Raw genomic sequence first — 22,045 nt, 5'->3', positions numbered from 1 at the left:
TGTTCTCTTATTTTCACTACTTTTCTTTTTCTTCCTTCCTTCCTCCCTCCTTCCTTCCTTCCTTCCCTCCTTTCCTTCCAACTATTTTCCTTCTTTCCTCCCTTTCTTCCTTCCATCCCTTCCTGTTTCACTTCCTTCCTTCATTTTATTTTTCATTCTTTCTCGCTCTCATTTTCTCTTTCTTCATGCTAGTTTCACCCAAGGTTTCCCATATGCAAAGCATACCTGCTACTCTTCAGATACTCCCCAGCCCTGTTCTTATTTATTTCTTCATGAGCATTTAGAGCAGAGCATTTTAAAAAAACATCTAAATGAGCTTCCTTAACATGGAGGATGTGAAACAGAAAATCTACAAATAAACGCAAGCCTCGAAACAGTTTGTGCAGTTCCTCCCAGTCTTCATTTGACACCTTTGTCACCAATGGCCAGAAATGTAGTTCTGCAGGAGCCCAGTTTTGTTCATTTAATACAAATTCATTCTCTACTGGGCACTGATCACTTTATCTGATCATATTTCTGAAAGCATTCTCTCAGTTCAGGTTTATGCCATTTTTATTTTTCTCTGGCTAGCTGTTTTGCTTTGGGGAATTCCCTCAGGCAGTTAAGTAGGGTCTTCAGTTCCCTACCCCAGCACTCTAACTGCTTAGCTTGTTGCAAGTTCAAGGACTCTACCACCAGGTGTCTTGGGAAGCCAGACTCACTCCGCAGACTCTCAAGATGGCACCTTGTATTCTTATAAGTGAGTACTTTTAAATTTTTCATTTATAATTTTCACTTACAATATTAACTATAGTTCCAGAATTTTCCATATTTCAGGAGTAACTTATGAAATATTATATGTCTTGATTAGCATATACAGTCATCATCATAATTTTGCCTTATTAAGCAGCCAACTGAAACCACTCCAATATTTTATCATTTCCACATATTTTTATAACAGTTTCTAGATTTCTTTAGTATTTTCAGTGGATTCTACACTCTAGGTATGTTTTTTTCCTTCTCTTTGAAAGATAACATAGAGCCTATGTAGTTAGTGTTATTTCTATTTGTGATTTTTTGTTTATATTGTATCTGATTCATTCACGTCTCAAATTGTTTTTTACATTATTTTCATTAAAATTCAATGATAATTTTTAATATTTTATCTCACACAAATTTATTGTATATAAATATATTGTTTTCTTTTTCTGTATTTTCCTTTCTTATTGAAGTTACAATGTAGTTTGTGACATCTTTAAAAAAATGCATGATTGACCTATTTTGCTGCTGGCCTTCCACATAGGGGGAAATTAGTTTTGTGAAATCCCTGCATTGGGGTTAGGATTTGTGAGTAACCATAAATATTGTTCCAGAGCTAGTTTTGCTATTCTGTTTCAGCCTCTGCTTGTCTTCCCTCAGGGGGAGCAGCAAGGAATTCTGCAACCTGTTTCTGTGTTGTCTTTTTGATTTGCTGTACTTTTCAGATATCCAGTTACTCTTTTATGTTTCTCCCATGCTTTCCTCTCTTTGGCTTTTCTGTATGCAGTCTCTTCTTTGTTTGCCAAACTCTTATTCACATAGCCTGATGCAGAAAGTGTCTATTCTCTCTGCCATCTTGTTGCCGTCTCCCTGTTGTAATTTCTTATGTATGATTCTGTATTACTTAAGAATGTATGCATATATATTTATAAAGGAACTTCAAGAACAAGATTTTTTAAATGTAACATTCTCCATAGCAGTTTCTGCTCTTATGTTTTACTATCTTCAGTTCCTTACTTTGAAATTCCCTATACATGTTAGGGGATTTACAGAAGGGAGTTCTGAGACTTATGGGATTTAGCCAATGTTTTAAAAATGTCTATTGGAGAGCTTGGTTCATTGACACACACTTGGGAAACTGAGGCAATTAGGTTCCTTAAGCCCATTAGTTTTGGACAAGACTTGGCCCATAGCAGAATATATCTTTATAGAAAATAATGTACTTTTATTCCACTGGGTCAACCAGTCTATTTATTAAGTCCATCTAAATAAGGTGGGTTCTTCTTTATGTACTATCTTAATTCAATGATGTTAATCAGTCATGTATATGAAAGCTAACAATAAGTCTTAGAATGTGATATAATGACCACAAGCTGTAAATAAAGTTACTTACTCTTAAAAGTGTCGTGTTTGCTCCTTTCATTTCATCCTATTTCTTCTTTGCTTTCTTATTCCTCTCTCTCTCTCTCTCTCTCTCTGATTGAATCAAGGTTCTCCCTCATAATAAGCACAAACACTAACAGTAATCTACTTCTCCAGGCCCCTGTTCTTATTTCTTAAGGACTTCAATGGAGACAATAGACAAACATTTCAAATATCTAAATGATTTCCTTCAACACTGAAATTAAGAAACAGAAAATCTAAAAATAAACACTAATAACTAAAGTTTTGGTAGTTCCTTTCACATTTTATTGAATACATTAGGTTATATAACAAGCAGAGTCTAGTTCCCAGGGACCAAGCTTTGTACATTTTTCATTTAACAAATGTTCACTCTGTATAGGACATTGACAACTCTATGTCCTAACTGCTTCTGAAAACATTCAGTTCAGTGCAGCGGCATCTTTATTTTGCAATGCTGCCTTCTACTAATTCATCATGGTCCATTTATGAATACACCCTCACATTCATCCACCACCATACTTAGAGTGATCTATCTACAATACAAACATGAATGTGAACCACTGCTTAAAACACTGATGTCCAAGCATCATTGAGTTACATATAGTGCTGTCATATTTTGACTTATGCCCAACTACCCATATTTAGTTCTTTTTGTTGTCTACACTTTTCTCTGGCACAGTAGAAAAGTGTCTGCTGGTGATGCTCTCCTCACCAACACTACATCTTTGAAAACAAATACACCATTTAATACTTCTCTTCCTCTTTTGGTACAGTATTTTATGCTCTCACCCTTCTCTGCTCTCTACAAGCTTAATGTCACTTTTTAAATGTTGAGTCAGGAGTTAGAAATAGAAAAGTCACCATGAAACCTTTCTTTCACAGACTATAAATCCCAGACCAGCACAAATCAGTAATACAACAAACAATGGATTAGTCAATAAAATACAATTTCTTAACAAAGATGATTTAAAAGACTGTCCCCTCCATTCCAGGAGCAAGGGAGATAAACACTTAAAGGAGCCATTTGTACTTTCCCTGTGATCCTCTCTTAAACAGTTTTAACAGTTTGTAATGGGTTTCATTGTGCCTTCATATATAGGCATAATGTTTGATAATATTCACCCCTTCATACATATACGTAATTCCCCACAATCCTCCACCCCTCTAGAGATGTTCATTTGATGAAAATATAATACATTATGTATAGAAATAGCACAGTGAAACCCATTCATACAATTAACAAAGAAAATTATCTTTCTGACTACCCAATATAATAGACCATAATTTAATATTTTAAGTCATTTAAACTATTTATATAAAGCTCAGAATGCTGTTAAATCAACACTAAATTGTAGCTCAAATTTTTCCTTGGATCTGTGGCAAAACTTGTGTGATCATTGTTTGTATTTCCATATGAATAACCTTGTTTCAAGATGAAAAGTTAAGGTCAAATTTGAGTCTCAGCAGTTGAAATTAGGGACTATGTAATGTTTTGGCTCATGAGTTGGATTCATGTTAAAATGTGATCATTCTTACTGACTCAAAATTTCATATTATCAGTCACTAATGCCATGGTTAAAGTTTTAATTCTTCCTTGTGGCCTTGTCTTGATTTCAGTCTTTATAGAAGGAGAGAATAGGGTCATGTAATCAAGCACAGTGCCTATTAAGACAATGATATCCTCTAGAATGCTGCCTGGGATTTAGGGTGCAAATAATGACCTTCTAATATATCTTCATTTCAGTGAATGAATCCAGCAAATATCAAAAATTTTATCCACTATATTCATGGACTTCATTCCTAGAATATTGTAGAACTGGGCTTAAAAGTGATAGTTCATGAAGCGCCATGACACCAGCGTAAAATAGAATTTGAATTTCTATATATAATTTTTTTTCTGTTTGGTGGTTTTTGTCTGTTTTATGGTTTTGTTTCTTCTTCCTCTCATAGGTTCCCAAAATGATTTCTATATAGACTGAACTGGAGAAAAGAATTTTCAGTGTCTTTCCTTTCAGTCCATTTCCCTCAGTTGTTGGCTAGCTTAGTTACATGATTCTGTTTAACTTTATATAATCGTTTGCACTTAGCTGTTTGACACACACTATTGAAGCTACTTATACAGCTTATAATTCCAACCCATATAAATGAGATGCTAATATAAAGTAGATTTGCATTATTCACCTCAATATGTAATCTGTGCAAATATCAATCATGCACATGTTCCAAACATAACAAGTAACTTAACCTTCTTAAATTAAAACTATGGGGGTAAATCTTTGGTCTAGGTTGTCATCTAGTAGATAGTGTAGCATTTGTATAACAATCACTTGAAGTATGAGAACAACATTACGTGGACAACTCTATCAATCCTAATAATCTTCACCTCATCAGATGATAGAAGTTAGTACATGGAAGGATGGGTAAATGAATCTACATCTGAATTACTCACAGATCTCAATTTTACAGAAAAAACAAATTTAGAATTGGATATCTGTGGTTCTTCAAGAATTTTAATCTTCTAAACTTGTGTTCTCAAGTATAGATCTCTAAGAATTGCCTAGAACAGGAAAAGCATGAGGAACTGCAAGTATGTGTGACTATAATAACAGCTCGATGTTGTGGAATTTTAATGAGCAGGAATCATTTCAAAAATTACATAATTTGAGTACCTCTGGATGATACATTTATGTTAACATTAGTAAAATGATGACCTACTTAAAAGTGATGGATCTGGAAAGAGATTGGAATGGCTGCATCTCGTAGGCATACAGGGCTATTGCACAGTGGTACCAGCACTTTAGTTGAAGGTAAAAGATCTGTTAGAATCTTGGTTCATTCACTTAGTGCCTATGGGAATGTGGAAAAATTATTTAACTGGTTTGACTATTATGATAGCTATTGCATCTTCAGTGGTACAATTTCTACCTCTTAGTTATGCATAATAAAGAAATGAGCTGAAAAAATCAAACCATTTGTGTAATATAAAATATGTGTACTGTATAAGAAAAAATTATCCCAGAGGTATTCAGAGGACATTTTGTTGTATCTGAGGATACTGAAATGGCAGCAGTGCCAAAAACAATGGAAAAGTTAGAAGGGACAAACAGATTTCTGATTTGGAGTGTGGCAAGTTTCAGGAAACTGTTATTTTGAAGTATCCTCGATAAATATTGTTCCCTGGTGCTTGAAGTCTTGCTGATGAGATTTTAAATGATTTGACATGGAATAAATTTCTATTATTGTGGAACCATTTGTTCTCGTCATTTAGATCCTGAGTATACCAGATGAGAAATTATGTTATAGTCTTACAAAAGAAAAACTAATGAACACAAAGCAATAACAACTCACTGAAGGTTCTTCATGTAAATAAAACAGAGGAAGATAAGTTAGAGAACATTGAAGGACTTTGTAATTAAGATGAGAATGCAAGCAAGAATGGAATTCTGGTCAGAGAACATTGTTCTGAGTGTGACAGTTACACTTTCAACAAATGGATGAGGATGTGTGAGCCACGTGCATGTGTAGGAGGAGCACCCTCTGAAGAGAGAGAAGAGTGGATCACATTTGCTCATTATTTTACTCTTAATGTGGTTCAGGAAGCATGATAACAATTTTACTTCCTGACCCCCTTTCTTATAATGTAAAGACAAAAATGGGCAAATGAAATGCCTGGTACATTTCTCATACTTGATAAATAAATGTTCTTATGTTTATCCTTTTATTTTTTGTCTGCTGTAACTTTATGTAGGCCTCTCCTAACAGGGAAGTTCTTGTCCACCATATCTAGGATTTTGAAGCCCTATTTAAATATAACCAGAAGAAAAGTTTTCCTTACTTTTTGCTATTTTTTAAACATTTCTTCCTGTGGATAATTTTTTACACAAAATAAGTTTTTTCTAAGTTCTTGTTTTCCAAAGTCAAGTAGATTTTAATTTGTAATGTTTAATCTCAATGTGACATTATCAATTATCTTCTCAAGTGAAATATCTTATTTTGAAACTGCAACATTTTCTATCATTGGAAGTATGTTAGATGTCTAATGCTTATTATAGCAAATGTACTTTAAAGAAATTGTTTAGCTATGTATCATCTTACTGTTGATGCAGGAAACAAGAGTAAGTATGAAGTTAGTTTCTTATTTGAAATGGGCACATAAGTATTTTGTTCTGGATTATGCATCCTGTCGAGTTCCATCATTGGTTTTGAGAATAAGTAGCCATGTGAATTTGAAAGATAGCCTTCATTTGTAGTCTATGTATGAGGGTCTGTGTTGAACTGTTCCAATTTAACATTCTCATTTACAAGTCAGATCGCTTTACAAATAGAAAATTGAAATATATTCTTCTAAATCGCTTGAGAACTTTATGCAGTTCCTTATTGATATTAATTTTAACAGAGAATCCCAGAGTCATCTACAAAGTATGTTTTTCAAAAACCCACAGCTTCAGATGAATAAGGACAACATAAGGTAAATGGGGAGGCAATCACTAAAGTTTTTAACAAGCCATTTAACAGAATGTTTGTTTAAAAGAGGAATGCTGATATAAAAATGTGAGCAAATCAAAAGCCCCAATATCTATGGGAAAAGGAATCCTTTATGAACTATTATTCTGAAAGTGTATACTCAAGCCGATCAGTTCAGAAGCCTTTCTTTGATGAGAAATAATTACATATCCCTTCTGCAGGTATGACATTCTGTGCTGCCTAAATCACCAGATGAAATGAAGAAAATGACAAATTCTTATGATTTTATGGTGGATTCTGATGTATCACACTAGAGATTTTGCTGCTTCTTTCTATTGTCACCTTTGACATTTTTCTCCTAGGGTCATGACTTGCTCCTCTGCTTGTAAATCACTTTTGTCTCCATCACTTAATAGTTTACTCTCATATATTAGCACTTTCTACTTTATTCACACTAATTATGATCTTCATCTCACTTTTGAATTCTCAACTGCATGGTTTATTAAATTCATTTTCTTACTTTTTTCTTTAGCATATTTCTGTCATGTTGCCTTCCTAAACAAGTAAAAACCCAAGCCCCAAACCTAAAGTAATGGTTTTGAAAGCAAAACATGATAATTCACATTTATCCTAAGTTGTACTGAATGTATGACTGGCATGTTCACATTTACATATGACTGTATTCTCTTTGATTTTTAATATGGACTGAGGAATGCCTCATTTGAAGGTAATAACCTTTGTAATATTTCTCGAATTTTTAAGTATGTATTGTGTGAATTATACAGAATTTATTAAATAATTTATGTCAAAACCCAGCCAGACTATGCTGACAATAAAGATTATGTTATGAAAAGAACAGTAGAAATGACAGAAGCCCGACTATTCAAATCAGGTAAATTTTGCAATAAAAATTTCTCTGAGAAGTATATCTAAATATTTGAAATTTCCACAGTCTCTACTATTCTTTATTTTTTTTCCCAAAGCTGACAGTATGACTTGACATAAATAATCCCAATGTTGATTTTGTCATCTGTGGTTCAAAAAAATGTGCAACTAAAAGAAAAGTATTTTCAAAATGTAAGGTTCAACATAGATATTTCTACTTTCATGTTTCTGTACATTGATTTCCTCAATATGTAATCTCCTACACACATTAAGGATTGAAGCAGGATAATTATGAGACTTGTGAGATACTGTCAAGGTTTAAAAATGCTTATTGGAGAGCAGGTGCCTTGACATACACCTACAGTCCCAGCTACTTGGTACAGAGGCATGAAGTTCCTTGTCACTACAAGTTCAGGGCTAGACTGGACACAAAACAAAGTTTATGTCTCAAAAAATTTAGTGCTGGGTACAGTGGCTCATGCCTGTGACTCCAGCTATTTAGGAGGTGAAGGTAAGGAGGATCATGGTTTGAGACCATTCTAGGCAAAAAGTTAGCGAGACATCAACTGAAACAAATAAACTAGACTTGGTGGGGCATGCCTATATTGCCAGCTATGTGGGAGGCATAGGTAGCAGAATCATGGTCCAAAGCCAGCCTGGGGAAAAAGCACAAGACTATAATTTAACAATCACTTAGAGAAAAAAGCACTGGAGGAGACAGTAAAGTGGTGGAGTGCTTATCTATAAAAGAACAAGGCCCTGAGTTCAAATCTCAGTACTGCCTAATCAATTAATTGTACTGGGTCATTCAATGTATCTATTAACTGCATCAAAAGGGTGTTCTACTCAATGTACCCAAATAACTGAGTGGTGTTGTATGTGATCTGTAACCAGATGGTTACATTTAAGCTGTAAATCAGAGGGTACCCGCCCATACAACTATCTTATTTGCTGTTCTCTTTTCATATTCAGTACTCCTCTTTTTTTCCCTTTCCTCCCTTCTTTCATTTTCTCCCTCTCCTCTTACCTCCTTTTCCTTCCTTTCCTTCCTCCCCTCTTTTCTTCCTTCTTCTTTCCTGCTTCCTTCCTCTCTTCCCTCACTCCCTTCGTATCTTTTGTTTTTCATTCTTTTTTCTCTTTCTCTCTTCATGCTAGTTTCACACCCAAGATTTCCTACATGAAAATCACATCTGTAACCCTGCTCTTATTTCCTCATGAGCATTTAGAGCAGAGCATTTATAAAACATCTAAATGAGGTTCCTTAATATGGAGGATGTGAAACAAAATCTACAAATAAACGCAAGCCTCAAAACAGTTTGTGCAGTTCCTCCCACCCCCTCATTTGACACTGTTTGTCACTGATAGCCTTAATCTATTCTGCAGGAGTCCAGTTTTGTTCATTTGTTCATTTAATACAAATTCACTCTCTGCTAGGCACTGATCACTTCATCTGATCATATTTCTTGGAACATTCAGCTCAGGCTTATAGAGTTTTTATTTTGCTCTGTTTCCACCACATGTGGAGTGAATGCATTATGAATGTGAGTTACTGTTTAAAACATTAGTGCATCTTACTGATGCACATAACATTTTATAATCTGAATCCTTCCAACTGTCCATCTTCAGTGCTTTCCTCTGTCTGCCCTTTTCTCTGGCACTATGAAAGTGCTGGTGAGGCCCTCCTCACCAACGAATGTACTTTTACAAAAACACACCATGTAACACTTCTCTTCCTCTTTTACTACTGCCTTCTAAGCTGTCACACATTCCTGCCTTCATTTGCCTAACCTCACACTTTCAGTGTTGGGTCAGGCATGGGAAAGAGAAAAGTCACTCTGACACCATTTGTTTACAGCCTAAAATCTGAGTGGCAACACATATCAGAAACATAATGAGTTATGCAGTAAAATGAAGACTGCTTACATAAGATGATTTAAAAGATTGTTCACTCCAGGAGCAAAAGGGACAGAGCATTAAATAAATAATTTTCAGTTCAAGTGGAAAACAAAAAAGAGTAGAACAATAAATTGCAAAGTTATAGGGAAAGCCAGGCCTTTTCAGTTCTCATCAGTTTCTAGATATTTTTGTATCTCTTGTTGATCCTCAAGCAAGAGGCTTATTGAGAATTAGCTATCTTTAAGAAACAGCTAATGGTTCTATATACAAATCAGCTTGAATATACACTTGTAGAAGGGCAGTTCATGAAACCGTGCCTTTTTCTCAATATACATGTGGGCTAATGGTATAAGTATTTTTCTTTGTTCCTCTAGTTCACACATCTTAAATTTTTTGATTCACTGAAGTGAGAAGGTAAATGAACCACATATAGAAAAAATGTTTTATAAGCTTTCAGTATTGAAATATGGCTATCAAAAACCAAAGAATCTGAATTTCACAGAGCTGTTAAATACTAACAACCTGAACAATTTCAAGCAAGGTGGCACCTGAGAAAGAGGGGTGAGAAACTAAAACTAGCTGTGACCTAAGTGAGAAAGTGAGCCAGAAGTGTAACCAGCTCACTCCTGTCTGCACAGGATTAGCACCCAGATTTCCAGCTGGTGAGTGGACAGTTGGTGTCCTGTGGGGAAAGACATCCTGGCCTCCTTGTTGTCTCCTTCACTATTATGCTGAAGTTATATTTTGGAACCCAAAATCAACTGGGCAGGTCCAAAATGTCAGACTCTTGGAATGAAAGGTCCAGTAGAGACTCTCACAAACACACCCTGAGTCCCTGGGTTTGACACTCAGCATAGATGAGTTACTTCCAACTGGACTGAGGCACCTGAACACAGACACCTGCCAAAACAGGAGACAAAGATGAGTCTCAAGTGGGCACAGAGCCTTGGGGCCTCTGGCACTGGGCAGGGGGGTGAGGAAGAGGACAAGGGCAGCAGGCAGTGAGTGTGCCATGCTCTTGTCAGGGTGAATTCTGGGGTCATTTGAGAACCCAAATACTTGGTGCTCATTTGTCCACATGCAGAAGAGCATAATAAAGTCCTTCTTGCACCACTGGAAGGCATCCATGCTGGTGATCATCAAATCTTAAATGGGACAGCAGAGACCCTTTCAGATAGCAGGCTACTCCTAGTGGAAGGCAGGCAGGTGCTCCCCTCACTCTGAGGACCCAAGACACATAGAGGAAGTGAGACATGCCATGGAGTGTCACTAGCAAGAGGGAGCCTCCCACCTTGTGCCTGCAAGAAATCTGGAACTATTGGCTATCCTCTCTGTACTCTCTTCATTTCCTTTCCTTTCCTTTCTTGCTTTTTTTTTTGTTTTTTGCATTGTTTGGGTTTAAACCCAGTACCTGGCACATACTAGGCAAGTTCTCTGCCACAGCACCACACCTCAGCCTGATTTCTTATTGTTCAATGGTAAAAGTATATAATCACAGACAATGTAGAATAGCAGGCAATCACAATGCCCCTCAGGCTCTGCATCTGGGTTCATTTCCATCTGCAGGAGGAGTTAGCCCTCTATACTTTCACCACACTTGAGGGCATCCTGTGGGGTGTTCATGAAGGTACAAATGTTGTGTTCTCTGTGGCCAGCTCCACCTGGCCCCTTCCTGTCTAACCTTGAAATGGTTACTATGTTTGCTCCAAAAAGTGCCGAAGAATAACACTTTGGAATTTCACAAACATACATTTTGGCCCATGGTTCTGACACTTAGAACAATTTCTTCATGCCTGACTGTGTAAGGCTCTAGCAGGGACACTGGTAATGTGCTATCATGTGGTCTCCCAAGCTGCTGGCTGACTCATGATTCTGCCCATTTTCTGAGCTGAGCCAGTATGGGCACTCCTCATGTAGGCCAACTTCAAGGTCAATGTCTATTATGTGATCCAGTGAGTATGCAGTACACAGGCATCGGTGGCAGGCTACTTGTAGTGGATGTGCCCAGTAGATCTTGGTGGGCAGAGAGTCACTGAACTACATGTACTATACCAGGGAAGAGCACTGGCCCTCAGAGGGCATGAGGATGCCAGTCTTGTTGGGTATGGCACACGCTTTCAGCAGATTCCTGGTGATTCTTCCACGTTGGCAGCTTCTGTCCAGATGACACCCAGTTTTCAGAGAAGGGCTCCTCTGTCCTAGTAGAGAATTTGTGGGATAAGGGTGCTCTACATCCAGCCTGACATTTTCCAATGGCTACCCTGGGGACCAAGGGAGGCATAGTGGCACCATAAAGGTCCCAGTGGAATTGCCACTCTAAACCCTGTTGCCTATGGTTGGACTTCCTCATCCTTTATCAGGATGGTCAGGGGAAGTGGAAAAGACTCAGCTGGGGTTTGGAAAGGGACCAAGGAAAAATAAATACACTGGATACACACAGGAACAAGGTACTGTGATTTAAGCATCTGAAACAGTTTCAGTGCCTATCACAGGTAGCCCCCCAAAGCCTGCAGATGCTGGCAGTGTTTACTGCTCACCTGTTCAGGTACAATCTGCTAAGCTGGCCATGTCCTTCTGGCCCTGGGTCACATAGAAGAACATGGGCTTATCAGGCTGGGGACACTCGAAGTCACACCCTTTCTTCACATGGTCCACTGCCAGCAGGAGAGAGAGGGAGAGACAGCATATCATATCAGAGACATAATTTTAGTCACAGCAACATTGACTGAGCCCTAGACCAGTATCTGGACCAAGATGACCAGGACTGAACAAAGCTATACAGAGCTGAGCTGGTACTGGCTGAGTTGTTAGCATTTTCTTCAGGTTCATTTAAGATAGGTACCTTTCCTTTCCTGTCTTGCTTTTTTGTGGTGCTTGGGTTTGAACCCAATGCCTGGTGCACACTCTCTGCCACAGTGCCACGTCTCAGCCTGTCTTCTTATTGTTCAATGGTAAAAGTACACACATATCATCACAGATAAACTAGACTAGCAGGAATTCACAATACCCATCAGGCTCTGCATCTGGGTTCATTTCCACCTGGAGGGGGAGAAGCACAGGATATTCTGTTTCCTTCCAGAAACTTGACTGTCACAGCTTAGAGGAACTATACAATCTTATGACTGACTTTTGCAGTTCTACTGAGCCTCACAGACAGACATTCCCATCTCCACACTCTGTCTTGGGCTCTGGGCTCCACCATGCTGGCTCCTCTAGCTGCTGTGCTGTGACATGGCATGAATGAGCCACCACTGTCCTCAGGGCCTTCCAATTGATGTGGCCATACCTGGCCATGTGTGTGCCTTCACATTTTTAGCATGACCTAGTCAATTCATAAGCATCCACCTGCATCACTGGAATTTTCAACCCATGGGCGGAAGTGGCCTAATGTTGACACAGGAAGATGGACATGCCAGGACATCCTGTTGGAAGCAAGTGGAGCAAGCTGAGTGAGGTCCAGCTGTGTCCCAGAGGTTGTACTGGTATCTCGGCTCCAACATCTGCTCTGAGTCTCACACATAGACCTTGGGCTCCAGGCAGCCTGGGTGGGACATGCTCCAGCATGTCCCTGGATAGGGGTCACTGGCTCAAGCATGTTCATAGATGATGATCACTGGCCCCAACATGGCCCTGGTTATTTGTCACTACCTTAATTGTAGTTCTGGATGGTGGTTATAGGCTCTAGCCTGCCCTAGACAGAGGTCCCTGACTCCCACACACTCCTGGATAATGTTTACTGGCTTCAGCATGGCCTTAGATGTTGGTCACTAGTTCCATCACTATCCTAGACAGTGGTCATTGGCTCCAGCATATTTCTGGATGGTGGTCATGGGATTCAGCCTGACTCTTGATTGAGTTCACTTGTTCCATCATGTTCAGGGATGGTGGTCACTGGCTCTGGTGTATTCCTAGATGGTGGTCAGTGGTTTTCTTGTGTTCCTAAATGGTGGTCACTGGTACCAGCCTGACCTTGGATGGCAGTCACTGGCTCTAGCATGTTCCTAGATTGTGGTCACTGGCATCAGCATATTTCTGGATGGTATTCACTGGTCCCCCTCTGGCCCCAGATGGTGGTCACTGACTCCATTTTGTTTCTAGATGGTGGTCACTGGGTCCAGTGTGGCCCTGGAGAGTGGTGACAAGAAGAATTAAGGATCCTCCTGGGAGCTAGTCAGAGCTTGTCTCATGGTTTGGGTGCTGGTTAAATAGGTATGTAGACATGGTGAGGCCTAATCTAGTAGGGCCATTGGTGTGGTTGTGATTACACTTCATACAGAGTAAGCACTTGGGTCATGGGGAAGCCACAGACAGTTGTGCTGCCATGTCGCCCACCTTGGCCATGCCACAAAGACAGCACTGTACTAGGTGTCACCCTGGTGGTAACAGGGGCAGCAACTTCCAGGACACACATCATGAGGCAGCATCATAGCCCTGGATGGTATAAGTTCTGAGATTCTGTTTCCTCTTCTGGAAGTGGGACTCAGCACTTTCACATCACAGGCTGCAAGATGCTCTCAAAGGCTGGCCTCAGCAGGACTTCTTGATGCTCTGAGGAGCTTCTATTTGTACAAATGATGACACTTTAAAACTTATGTTTAAAACACATACTCATTATAAGATAAACCTATACATGTGGAATAAAATTTTTCATTATAAAAAATAACTAATGTTTCAAAAACTGACTTCAGTGAGTGGCCTTGTTCTCCATCTTTACAAGTTGCTTTACTGTTTGGCTGAATGAAAAGTAGTTGGGCCAGGATGGGCTTCTGTGTGGCATCCTGTGATGCATTCAAGCACTGCAGGCAAACTGGGCCCCCGAGATGGACACATGAGGTTGGAAGAGAGCAAGTGGTTTCAAAACTTACTGGGTGACCATGTCTCTTCCCAATGGCACAACATGGCTCAAAGAGGCTGTTCCTACAGGCTGAGTCTACCTTTCTTACTCACACCCACATAGTGGGTAGGTCTTTGGGTCCCATGTGGCTTTGTAACACTCTGTGTTGGCTATTTAAGTGGATCCTCAAAAGTAGACACATCTCACAGATGATGGTAAACACCTTCCATGTGCTACCACCAGGAGTCAATAGGCACTAAAAAGATACTTTTCTCTTTCAGGAGAGACCTTAGATTTTATTGTTGGTGACAAGCACTGCTAGCTGCCATCCTTGAAGTGATCAGTGTTTTTTAATCATTTTCTGGAAGATGTCTGCTATAATATGAATAAGCAGCGCATCTGAGGGTCCCTCCTTCAAGGATCTTGCACACCCCAGGTGTCTCAAGACAAGTACTTCCGTCTTGACACATTGAAGGTTCAAAGTGCAGTCACTTTGCTGCTGTGCCTAAGTCATATGAGCACTGATTGGAATTCGCAGGTAGTGACTGAATTTCATGGAGGACATTGGAATCCCACAGCCACATATGAGGGTTCTCCACATGTATCCTGCTGAGACCTCACACCCAATACTTCTCCCCACAGTTGTCACCATAAAAAGTTATTAGGGAGCAATGTCTTGGCAGCTTACTTCTGCTAACTATGTATCCTTTGTACCCCTTTTCTCTAGGCACCCCTGCCTGTGCCCAGCCTGTTACCTGCAATGACACCATTCTGCAGCTCTCATAGAAGATATTGGATGGGAAGCACTGAGGTTGGAGTGCATCCCATACTGGACCTGCAGGCAGTTGGGCCCAATGCCAAGCACCTCTGGGTATTCAGAGTGACTGTGGCTGTGATGGCCCAACATTGGCTGCCTTCTTGCCCATCATCACTGGGCCCAGCTGGCAGTGGTCACCATGAGGATAAGCTGTGGTGAGAGAGGTCCACACAAATAGAAACTGTCAGGTATGAAGTAGCCTAAATGGCCCTAGCAGGGATGAGGGGCCCTGGACCTATATCCCACCACCAAGGCATTCAATTGCAAGCGGTAAAACATGGACAAGAAACCTGATCCACACATACCGTGACATGAGTAGCACCAGGCCACAAAACTGCATCTGCAATCAGGACCCAGCAGGGCCAGGCATTGAGTGTGCAGCACAGGCAAGTGGGCCCATGAGTTCCCTTCAAGGAGCCCCTCCCAGGGCCCCAGTCATTCTTGCCTGCCTGTGGGCATCACCCCACATAGCAGGAAAGTGCAGGACCATTCATGTTGGCTCCTTGGTAAGTCTGCAGCAGAGGTGGACCTGCACCTGCTTGGACTAGAGGAACAGGTCCAGGTGCTAGCTCACCTTCAGCAACTCTCTCTCAGCTGGGTGCTAGAGGATGTGGTACCACTTCTTATGCACAGATGACAGCTCCACCAACACCTCCTTAGCTGCTGCAGAAGCTGCTCTTCTGGCATGCTGCAAGAAATGGTGGGTTGGCAGGTAGCGTTCAGCATGCACCAGGCTGTGCCTGAGCCCCAGGCTCACTCACCTACCCATATTCCTGATCTGGTTGTGCAGGGCCAGGAAGAACACTATGGAGCTGATGGCCTCATGGCTCTTGGCACACAGGTTGAAGCCTTTCAGTCTCATCTGGTGGATCTCTGTCAGTTGATCCACGGCTTCATTATTTAAAGTACATATCAACACAGGTCTAGTATGAGATACAAACATCTCAGCACTTCCCCAGAGAAAATTCCATTAATGCTAATGACCCAAGACTGCCACTTTTCTCTCACAGGCAGCGGAGCCACCTAGGGATAGTGACCACAGGTGAGAGCATCGTGCTGTCCAAGGAGCAGAAGCTCTGACGGATGTCTGAGCTTCCTGTCTTGCTCCCCAGCCCTAACAGTTCTGAGTCATGAGAAGAGCTGCTAGCAGCTACATTCCATGTCTGCTCCTGTCTATCCACACTATGCAGGACCTTCAGGCTTCTGAGAGGCACAAGCACAATGGCACTCATGACACACTGACCATTATTGAATTATGACTTAAGCAGGCTCACAAAGGTGGGATCTAATATCAGTAATGGAAAATGCAGAGTGTCAGGCCTGCGGGACACCCTCACTGTCTCATCACTCTGACACTGTGTCTCACCCACAGGGATGCACATCCTACCCATTGCCCTGCTGAGCCAGCTGGTAGATGATGGTGGCTGATGTCCTCATCTTGCCAGTGCCTGGTGGGCTTGGATTAGGCATCATGGTCTCTGCATCTGCATCACAGTCTTCACGATGTACATACACCTGCAAGGCCACATGGGGAGGCCCTGTTGTGAACATGAGAGTGGTTGAGGATGGGGAGTCCTTGCTCCTGTCACAGATCTTGATTATCATGTCCTCCAACTCATGGCTGAATATATCACAGCCCAAAACAAAAGACTTGTGCACATTTCAACACACTGCATCCTATGAGGAAAGTGCTGGGTTGGTAACATGCACTGCTATGAGGTGTATCACTGATTACCATGGCAAGGCAGTGATCATACATCTTGGGCACAGAAGTCATTGGCCCTGACTACAGCAAGTGACTGCAAATTAGAGGGCAGGAGTGCCTGAGTAATGAGAGCAGATGTACTTGTTGAACAAGGTCAACTTCCACTGGAAATCTACCTGGAAGTTGTGGGTGACCTCCCTAAGCCCATGCTACTGCAGAGCTCAATGGTGATCCCATCACAGTAATCTGGCTACTGTGTTAAATCTGCTTCCTTGTCTAAAGCCACCTCTCCCGGGAGCCTTGGTTTGCAGTCTTTACTTGGTGGTTTACAAGACCCTCTCACGCAGCACTGACAGTGAACAAACCCAAAGCACAGTCAGAGAGTGGTAGACCAGCTGACAGCTTCTGCCATCACAGTAAGCCCAGTCTTCCCCCTCTCAGTCTTGCACACACACTCAAACACACAAAGAGGAATGGAGTGGGACTGTCTTCTGACCTAGGCTTATAAGGGGCCATCAATTTGGAACTCCACATGGGCAGAGAGGACACATGCACACACTTGCCTTTCTCAGCCAAGGTTAAGTGTCTGGGGTTTTCTTCAGTGCACCTAAAGATCAAATCAACCACCACCCATGACCCCACACCACACTCAGCACCCATGGTCCTATGACTTTCTCCCCAACTGGCGCAGCCCTGTACACATGAAGGATACTATTTGGGTCCTTGATGATGTGGCTGATACCTTTTCCACAGAGGTGCTGGGTCCCCTTTGTACCTCAGGCAAACCTCACCCCCCCTGCATGAGCTGTAAGTCTTATGATGGAAGCAAGAAAGTCAGCACTTTCAATGTGTTGTGCCTTCTACCACCAAGAGTTCAAATCAAGGGTGGAAATAAACTTATCAGTCACAAATAATTTAAAACTTGAAATCACTTCTTTATCTAATTATGACTAAATCCTCATTTCAGAGTCAGTCTTGGGCAAAGTGAAGTAGGTGGTTCCCTTCTGGTTAAGGGCCAAGCCTCACCTGAACATAATGTTATCTTCTCTGAACACATGAAAAAGAGCCCTGTTTAGCCCTTGACACAGACATGGGCCTGGACTCCATGTGTCCAGCTTGCTGCTGGCTGTGAATTGCAAGAAGGCCACACAGCAGCTCTTCACTCTGACTTTGGGATGAAGTGGCAGCACCGACAGCCTGTGCACAACTGGGAGAGAAGCTATCCAAACCATCAGACAAAATACAAGACTTCAAGCAAACAATGCCATACCCCAGCATGACGCCCTCTGGAGGCAGCTTCACCTAGGCCTGGGGCCAAGGCTGCTATGGGGACAGAGAACAGTCCCTGCCAAAGGCCTCCTTTCTCCAGCCTCACAGTGGCTTTGGTTACAGTCACTGCTCTGGCTCCTGTGCCTAATTTTAGGGGCAATAGCCATAATTCATTAGCTACAGGCGAGGAGACCTGATAGCTGCCCTAAGAACATCTAAATCCCACCCCAGTGGAGGCTTTTCAAAGCACCAGGAATATGGTTGCCACCTGGAGGGGTGGGAAGGTCCTGTGCCCTCCACAAAAGGCAGACCTCCTGACAGCATATCAGAGTCTTCCTTCCTCCAGGCCATCACCTTACCTAATGTTACAGCAGCAAATGTCAATACAGAGGGCTGGTGACTAAGCCATGAACCTGACAGTGTGCCTGCCATTCAGGACCATGCTGAAACAGCTTATTCCAGGGCAGAAACTCCTTACCCCACCCAGGGAGCCAGACCACCATGCCCCAAACCCATGGCCCACACAGGAGACTGGGCCAGGCAGCTGGAGTGGCCTATGTTGATATGGAACACAGTCTTGGTACAAAACACAGGACCAGGGAAGAGTGACAAGGCTTCCAGATAAGGCACCAGGTCTCTGAGCTGTAAGGACATCACCTGTACTGGGAAAAGCCCTCCCACCCACTGCAGGGACCAAAGCTTATTAAGTGAGTGAGGGGGACCTCATCCAGTACTTCCCAATTCCTTACTTCACCCCCACCCCCAGCAGAAGTTCCCACCTCAGGAATATGTGACACTTGTCAGAACCCAGCCCTGACCCTGTGGAGGCAGTGCAGGGCATACACAGCACCTGGATTGTCCAGTTCTCCACCAGTCACTTGTAAGAACCTAAGGACAGGAGTGCCCATGGAGAGAAGGTGACCACAGTGAGCATTCTGCATATTGCCCTGGGAGTCTGGATTATTATGAACACATGTCATAATGTGCCTGGCACCCCTTTAATATACATTTTTAGGAAGGCAACCACTGGGTTAATTGCTTAATTTGCTGTCTTTGAAAACAACAGTTTGTTTTTTTTCAATAGGGAAGACCTAAGTCAACTTTTGGATGTGTTTTGCTTTTGGCAGTGCTGGAATGGAGCTCTGAACCTTGCAAGTGCTAGGAAAGTGCTCTACCGCTGAGCCACATCTAGCCTGAACTTCTGGATTTTAATGAAATGATAATAGTACTGTGACATGATTACAAGTACCTCCTTGAATCCTGATCTCTTTTTTAAGAATTGTGATAAAATATAGTAACAAAATTCACCATCTATCTGGGCATGCTGTTGAATGACTTTAATCCCAGCACTGGGGAAGCTAAGAAGGAAGATGGGGAGTTCAGGCTAGCCTGGGCTACAGAGTCAACACTGTTTCAAAAACCTTGTAGTCATCTGAATCTTTTCTGTCTGTTTTCTGTTTGCCTGAATCATTTTTAATTTTGTATTTCAGTGACATTATGGCAGAAATCTTAAACCCAATAGAAAAAAGAAAATACTAACTCTGCTCAGGTAGTACTCTAGGCTCCCAACTGATGGGTTGAGGAAGGAGTCACCAAGTTTCTTCTTAGAATGAAAATTCTGTGGAATCCTTAAGTATTATGAAGATTTTTAAGAGGAGGCCACTTGGAGACAGGCCTTGGAATAAGTGTTTAGTATAGTTCTGTCTAGCTGAAATCACTAGAAATTTCAGGATGGCCTCCTTTGGCATCTCATGAGATCCATGAAGGTTACAAAATGAAAATAATGGACATTTCCTTTTTTCCTGAAGGGCTCCTAAGTGACGTGCCTTTCCTAAAAAAAATGTGATAAGAGTAATTAAAATTTCCCATTAAACAGAATATAAACATGGAAAACATGTCACAACATAGCAGCTTTATACAATTTTAGGTTTAAATTTGTTTTAAGGAAGTTCATAGGTTTCTAAGGGGTTTACTAACTGAGAAGTAATTCAAAGGATAGAGAAATGGCAGCCATTTGAATATGTATGTATTTAGTAAAATGTCATGTTGTACTATGTAAATAAATATAACTTACAAAATAAAACTGGAGAAAACCTGGGAATACTTGTGTTCCGTAAACCAGTTTAAGAATTAAAAAAAAATAATCCCTCAAATACATTTGCAAGATTTTGCTTTCACCATCTTTACATTCTGTGGGTGAAATGACACCTTTGGAATTGAGGAATAATCAAGTCAAGGGCCTCTGGGCAGAATGAGACAACTGAGTTGGTGATGGGAAATAACTAGCTAGATCTTGAGGCAATTATCTCCTTCCATTCTCACCAAGGCATCTGAGGTGGGACCTTCCCTTTCTGTTTTCTACACACCGCTTCACACTGACCATGGAAATATTTTTAACCATTATGTGAATTAATCTTCACTTTGTCCTCTTTTTAATCTTTCTGTCTTCAAGATGACTTCATGTCGAGTAGAGAAATGCTGAGAGTTTGTCTCCTGGAACCCTCTCATGATCACCTCAAAGATGATAGTCAAGGAAATTTGCCAATGCCATACTGTCCAGGGACTAGGATTAATAGTACTTGACCCCTTTGGGTGAGCACATAATCCTCCATGCATAGTTATACTGTAATATTTCTATTTATGGGAATGCTAATGAGCAATTTTATAACAACATGACTGTCTTAAATAGAATGATTCAAAATAACTTGGCAGAAAATCTGAGAGAGCAGGCTAATTATATGAAAATTTTAAGTGGGAGAACGTTATATAAAACCAAAAAAGGGGATGTAAAATAAACCATGTTGCACTAACATTTTAGAAGTTCCTTTGCTAACATTATTTTCCAAAGTTACAATATTTACTTAGATTTCACATCAAACTAATCTCATGAGACTCTTTCACTAAAAGATAGGTTTTATATACTAATTATTGAACTTTAAGGGAAAATAGTTCTCCCAAATATTCCTTTGTGTCATGATATCTGAGTGAACAGTGTGCTGTTGTATGTGTGATTCTAGATAGAAGGAACATAATGAATACTTCTAGGCTAGTTCTCATTTAAAGGGTTTTGATATCACTGCTATCTTAGGCATCAATCATTGGAGTGAAGGTAGCATAGGGAGACTTTCAAAGACATAAAAGAGCATGGAGACCTCAGAATCACATCCTAAGAGCATAGACACCTAAGAAATATGTCATCGGAAATAGAATTAATGTGCAGAAGGCCTAAGAGCACAATAAAATTTTAAATATTTGCTGTATCTAACACTTTAAAAATATTGCGATCACAATAAAAACTATGGATCAATGTAATTTAGAAAAAGAAATTCAGATGTGATAAATAATATAGTAATTAATGATATATTCTTTATATAAATACCAAAATTTACCTTATAAATAGAAGGTAATCTTTTTTTAGTTTAAAGGCCTACAAAATTCATAAAGTATATTCATGTGAGATTCCATGAAGTTATCTACATCCATGTGTGGTTAAGGCATTAGGTATCAATCATTCAGTTTTGATTAGGGGTAAATTTTGGAAGGGCAAGAAAATTTACAAGTGTTATGAAACACAGTCAACCTGAAATCACTTGGAAGGTAAGTCATGGCACGTCAATACAGCTGTAGTCACAGGCAGTAGCAATCAATTTCTAACTCTAATTTAGATGCAGTTTTATAGAATGTTAGAATGTATCAGCTTCACTACATTTAGTGAATTAAATTAAGAAAAGGATGTTTTCAAAATGGATTACATAACTTTTTAAAAAAATTACAAAATTTCTGATTCATTATTACAACACATTATTGTAACCATAATGGAACATGTATAAGACAACTAAGTAAGTCAGTATTTCATCATGTTAAAAGCTATAATTACATAACAAATCTGAAACCAAAAGGAAAAATGAAAATACAACTCACCCTGTTCAGGTAGTGCTCTAGGCTATTGACAAAACCAATGGTTTTTGAGGATGGAGCATTCGGGCTTCATCTTGGGATGGAACTTCTGTTCAATCCCAAATTACAATTAGGG

At 40.5% G+C, this 22,045-nt stretch overlaps 1 long non-coding RNA gene across 1 annotated transcript; it reads left to right on the top strand.

The window, feature by feature from the left end:
• The first annotated feature begins 333 nt into the window (after nt 1–333).
• LOC141411492 (uncharacterized) lies at nt 334–20,154 on the top strand. The gene is made up of 4 exons (XR_012436282.1): nt 334–739; nt 13,486–13,596; nt 14,949–15,226; nt 17,711–20,154. It is a non-coding gene; the product is annotated as an uncharacterized lncRNA (long non-coding RNA).
• Nucleotides 20,155–22,045: the final 1,891 nt, after the last annotated feature.

This window comes from Castor canadensis, chromosome 10 (genome assembly GCF_047511655.1).
Source record: "Castor canadensis chromosome 10, mCasCan1.hap1v2, whole genome shotgun sequence".
In the NCBI taxonomy this organism is placed as follows: Eukaryota; Metazoa; Chordata; class Mammalia; order Rodentia; family Castoridae; genus Castor; species Castor canadensis.
The sequence above is the reverse complement of the archived record's forward strand: the minus strand, read 5'-3'. Positions and strand labels throughout refer to the sequence as shown.